General features: G+C 36.6%; 1 protein-coding gene across 5 annotated transcripts in view; it reads right to left on the reverse strand.

The window, feature by feature from the left end:
• PALLD (palladin, cytoskeletal associated protein) overlaps positions 1-1,778 on the reverse strand; it is a 183,930-nt gene extending 182,152 nt beyond the window's left edge. For 3 of the 5 annotated variants that reach the window (XM_031057345.1, XM_031057249.1, XM_031057151.1), the window contains exon 1: positions 1,646-1,653. The gene's annotated coding sequence lies outside the window, so the exon portion shown is untranslated. Of the gene's footprint in view, positions 1-1,645 lie in introns of all 5 variants that reach the window. The other 2 variants (XM_031057202.1, XM_031057296.1) reach the window with 2 other exon arrangements.
• Between the last annotated feature and the right edge of the window lie 4,222 nt (positions 1,779-6,000).

Consider the following 6,000-nt stretch of genomic DNA (forward strand, 5'->3'; position numbering starts at 1 on the left):
AATGCATAAAAGAGAAGTCTAAGAAACCCAAAGCATTTAGGGTTTGAGAAATGTTTTTATAGAATTCAGTGATAAGTTTATTATTTGCTGGGATTACGTTTTCCTTTCCTGTTATCTGTGTTTACAGGGCAACAAATTTAGCAACCATGCCAATCTCTTGTCAACAAAATCTAAAAAAGTATATACAGTATAACTGACTACCACATAGCAGCTTTAAAGAAAGAATCTGAGAAGCCCAGCAAACAGTTGGTCTAGAGGCTCAGCTGTTCAGGCATAAACTGGAGGAATGCCAGGGAAACAAGAGTTAAAACTGCAGAATTTCTTCCTCCTTATTCTTAGATTAAAAAAAAAAAAAGTATTAAAATGAACAAAGGTGCTATTTAGACAACATGTAAATATCTGTGCTTCAAATTATATCTTTATTTAAATCTGACACACACTGGTTCCTAGCTTGTTCACATCTCAAAGTGACACATTACATACTCAGATAAACTTCCCTGACTTCCAACACTGAGCTGCTCTAATGTTTCAATGGGCTGTTTCATGGGTAGGAGGACAATTTTACTTATTGTTATCCATCCAACATGATGATTAAAATTGCTGTATTTTGAATTCACATATTTCTTCCCACTACTCAGCTTTGTCATTAGAAAAATATAATGGCTGCATATATATTAATTTTCAAAGCCTGGTGTCTAAATTAAGTGAATAGTCTATACCTGGATATTTACATAAAGTTGATGGATTTAAATGTGCTGGTTTATCGGCAATTTCTAATGCTGATAAGCCTTCTTGGTGAGAAGGTTCCTGAAAAGGGATTCATATGTCTGGCTTTAGGGAGCTGAATGGAAGCTTCCAGGAGAAAGACTTTTTTCAGCCGTACTGTAATACATAAACTCACTATTCTTTTAGAGCAATTTACAATCCCAGTGAACTGGAGGTGAAGTATCACTAACCCTATCAAGTAGCTTATAACATCATAATTAGAAATTTTGAATGCTATTTCTAGCTTCTCCAAGTTACACTACAATGTATTTATAACAGTTTTCATCATCATACTCATTAGGTAACCTGCAAAGCCATATACTGTATCATTTAAAGACACAAGCATAAATTACAATGTTGCATGCAGAACAACATGATTACATACAGACTACTTATGGGGTCCTATTTGTAAATATTTAAAAATTACACCCAAGTAAAACCACATTTTTTATCATGCAGTTTAAATACTAATTCAAAACCCAATGCAGATACTCTAAAGAATCATATGATAAATATTAAAATTGAAATGTATTGGATTACAATAATTTCAGAAAAAATAGAGTAACTAATGAAATTAAGGTTTTGTAGGGATACATAGTAAAATATGGAAAAACATAGAAAAATAAAGGACTCATTTAAAAAAATATAAATATCCTGAATTTGCAGAACCTGCCAAATAAGGAGTTATGATTTAACATGACCCAATTATTCCTAAACAGGACATATCTCTTCGAAAGAATCATATGAAGGATGAAATGTATCTAGTAAGATTTTTTAAAACAAAAAAGGCACATAGTTTTTCTCTGAATCTTGAAATCCTGCAAAATTACTCCACAAACACAACAATTACGATCAGCAGAAAATATAAAACAGTTCTTACAATGAGCAGGCCAATATGAAGAGGTCAAGTATAATTAATAGAAGGTAAAGTTGTTTTTCTCCTTGTCTATCTGAATAGGCTTAAAGTTGCTCCAGCTCTCCACTGAAGCTTGCTTGGTCCTTAGTCGAGGAGACTGTGGCCTGTGCATTACATCCGTCCTCTGTGCCTATGAAATTCGTACCCCCCTCATCTATATTTGGTAACTGAACTCATGTTTCAGCAGACTGCCACTATCTGGAATTCCAGCAGAAGCAACGTTAGGCCTGGAAGTGGCACAAAGTTCTCTGTGCTTACTACTCAGAAATTCAGAGAACTTAGCCATTCCCTTTTCTATACCATTTTATGGTAATAGATTTTTATTTTTTTCAACAGCATTATTTTAATGATAATAAATAAAATAATTGTCTTTTTCTGCTAAGAATAGTTTAAAATCAATAGCTTCCTTGTGTACCCTAAAATCTTGTAGAAAAGAAAAAATTAAAATAATTTAGGTTGGAAAAGACCCTTAATATTTTTGGATTTATGAGTAGAAATACAGAAACTTTTTGTAATAATTGATAAATAATCTGTAACCATATAATACACTGTATAAAGAAATTAACCTACTGAATTTTCACATCTCAAGTGAAATAATAAAAGAAAAGAAGTATCTCCTTCAGAAAATGCACAAAAAATCCCTGGAAAACATGTATGCTTTAAAAATACCCCACAACTCTGACACATGTATTAACACTGAAACAATCAAAATACAGTTTTGGTTTCTATAGAGTTGTAGAGCATAATGTGTAACCGAGTCAATTCTCTCTTACTGTCTCTGTTAAGGAAGTACTTTCACCTCATTAAAACTCCTGTGAGAATTTAGTCCCAGGAAAAAGAAAAAAAAAACTGTCCAAAAGCACTTTTTCAAGCACATAATTTCTGTTAAAACTCAGTGAAAGGAAGAAGTAAACATGAAGACTGTTGGTTTAATCTGGAGACTTTATCACATAGTTTCCAGAAATAAAAGCAATGTGTGGGCAACGTGGTTTCTGCCAGATTGCAACCTATTGGGAGTCACATGCTCCAGAGTGGATAGAAGAAATTATAGCTCCAAAGAGATGTTACAGACCTCCGTCCCTTCTGCCAGCACCCATTATATCTGCTCTCGGATTTGAAATCATTTTGTACACTGACATTTGCTCTCAGCTCAAGGTCTTCTAGATACTGCCTAGCATTTTTTACTCAAATTTGTTCCTTGGCAACAATGGAAGTGCAGTAGATGTACTCTTGTGACAGAAGAGCACAAGAGACTCAGAGCTCCCTACAGGATCCAGACCATCTTTATGTACTAACAGGTGCCAGTACTGTACATCCTATTTCAGTGCTTGATAGAGAATCTTGGCATCTTCATACAGGCAATTTCTGTCCCCTAATCACAGCTTGAACACACTCACTGCTGGACTGGGAATGCTTCACCATGTATACAAACCGCATTTTTGCAGCTGGAGATCCTTACCATGTTGTAGTGAAATTAGTTAAAAGGATCTTTTTTCCAGGTAATTTTACAGTGATTTCAGCGTTTCAAATAAGAACAGAACCATGATTCTAAAAATTTCAAGCTGAAAACTGTGCACAAAGAAGGAGCTGGTTATCCAAGAGTTAACTACTGTATGCCCAATTTTTAAGCAGTCACCCCACAAAGTAAAATTAAGGTCCTTTTTCAGGCATCCACTAAATACCCAAGACTTTGCCACCTTGGAATGGGAGTCAAAAATAACCTGCATATAAACAGCAACAAGCTGCCTTGGGCTATCTTCAGCATTTTCTACAGGGAGTGGGTGGATGAAATCCTGGTTCTTGCAATTATATGTTTAAATTTTCACTTCTGGGAAGAAAATATATCTGCCTGTAGATATCTGCAGAGATATTTTAAAAGAAATTTAGTTTTCTGAATACAAATAAAGTATTGTTTTGTGTAAATCGAGTATGCCCAATACTTTTTGTACAGCATGATAGAAACATTTTCCAGAAAGTGAAAGATTTGTGTTCAATTAATTCCTCTTCAACTGTTAATGAAATATTCTTCATAACCTGAAAATAGGGCAAGGTTTTATAGAGCTCTATTAAGCCATGAATAAATTTTCCCAACATTCTTCTTCTATGATTTAGTGAATGCTCATATTTTTTGCTCTGTACTAAATATTTTGGAGTCAAGATCTTCCATTTTTATTGCAAAAACAATGTATTCTCCTTTATAAACATAGTAAAGGCAGTAAATCACTACAAACAAATGGCAAACAGACTAAAACTTTGGAACAGTTACACATTTTGCAAGATAAACACGCTTTAATATGCAATGATGTAACAATTTAGCATTTACATATAATATTTTAAAATAAATAATAGCATCAAACAAGATTACAGATAAACAGCTAATATGCTCACTCCATTCCTATTGCAGTATTATGGAAAATTCAGCTGATGAACAGAACTCCACAGAGATAAGAGTTTTCACCACCAATAGATTTGATGGAATGCAGCTGCAGTTTCCCTGAAACCTTAATAATAGTTTCTAACACTAGTCAGCTCAAGTCATTCCAAATCCCATCCCCAAAACCATAAAACTATTCTGGTTGTACAAGCTTATCATTTGATCTGATGAAGATGTTACATAATGCAAAAAATTTTCATCATTAATTGTGTAAAACCAAAATACATTAATAAGCTCTTTACCCTAATGATCCATGTACTTACCTGAGAAAGCAGAGCGTCTCTGTTATGGTCCTTGTTAATTTGTTTCTTACTCTAAATAGGAACAAGATAAAATACAAGTAGATAAGCAATCTCCTTTCCAAGACCTGAAGGCAAACACCAGTATGCAAACTTCAAATAGAAATCTCTAAGAACTGCTTCTACTTTAAGCAGCAGGGAGAGATACAACCTCCTTTACCAGTTGCCACAGAAACCTCCAGTTATTTTGAGTTACTAACAGACATTTTTTTCCACCTCTGAAAGAGCAAAAAAATAATCTGGTTGCCTGTGCTTAAACAGACTGGGTCAATGTCTTGCTGTAGTTCGATGCCATACATAGCTTTGTTCTTTATTTTTCCCTCAGTATGCAAAAACCATTTAATTATGCTTGTAAATACATAGTAAATGGATTTTTTTACATAGCTAGAGCTAATCTATGTTTTCATAGAATGAGTTGGAAGTATCTACCTGTCATATATGTATGGAAGTGTCAAATGTAGCAAGTAATGTCAATGGTATTCAAATACAATTTTTCCAAGTTTCTCTGAGGATCTTAGGAGTGCAGTGGGAAAGTTTATACACCTTCAGCTTTTCCTAGTAGTTGTATTGGTAATCAGTCTGGAAGAAATACAGCAATTTTTAAAATGAAGCTAAGAACAGTAATAATAACTCCCAGCCTTCTTTTACAGAATATTTCATCAACAAAGAGATTGAGGGGCTGCAACAACACATCAATAAACTTTGAAAATTGTACAACTAGCTAGAATTACCACAGCTGTGAATAGGAAAGGAAACCTTAAAACACAAAGGAAGGCTAAGAAGAACTAATACCATTCTGTAAACTGGGAAAGAGATGAATATTTCTCAGTCCAAGATCTACAGTCTATCTAAGGTCCTAATGAGGCAAACTACATCATCAAGAGGAACTTGTCATTCTGCTTCCCTTATCTCAAGACTACTAGAACACTTGGAATACCATTCTGTCTCAAGATGCTCAAGATGATCATTCTGTCTCTTTATTAGCAGAACAAGTAATAATGGAACACATACAAACAGCTACTTGACTGGCGAGTGCCCCCAGTATCCCTTAAAGCGTCAAAGGAATTTTGTCAGAGTTTGCATCCCTGTGCACTGTGATTAACCCACTTTTGCATCTGCGGCTGTGAAGCGCATTGTGCCCTCATGGATTTATCACAAAGGCGAAGACTCGTAGTGCAAAGCTGCTTGATCTTTGCGTACAGACACTGTGGCCAGGGTAGCGATGTCTCTGTCCACGTTACCTGAGAGCGGGCGGTGCCCTGCGAAAGGCGGCGCTGTCTGAGCCCGCCTCTTCCCAGGCTCTCTGTTCGAGTCCCTTCAGGGCCGTGTCACCATGTTACGCTGGTTCCTGAGCCTGCCTCTTTCCAGGCTCTGTGTCCATCAGACTCCTTCAGGGCCATGTCACCATGACACGCTGGTCCCTGAGCCTGCCTCGCTGCCTGGCCGGACCCTTCACTCACAGCCCCGCACACGCTCTGCTGCGTGAGGCGCTGAGGGGAAAACGCGGACGGGGTCCGGGTTTGGAGGAGCCACTGGGCGCCGGTGAATGGCGACGGTGCTGGAGGGGAAGAGGTGCCGGCCAGAGC

Source organism: Geospiza fortis, unplaced genomic scaffold (assembly GCF_000277835.1).
Source record: "Geospiza fortis unplaced genomic scaffold, GeoFor_1.0 scaffold40, whole genome shotgun sequence".
In the NCBI taxonomy this organism is placed as follows: Eukaryota; Metazoa; Chordata; class Aves; order Passeriformes; family Thraupidae; genus Geospiza; species Geospiza fortis.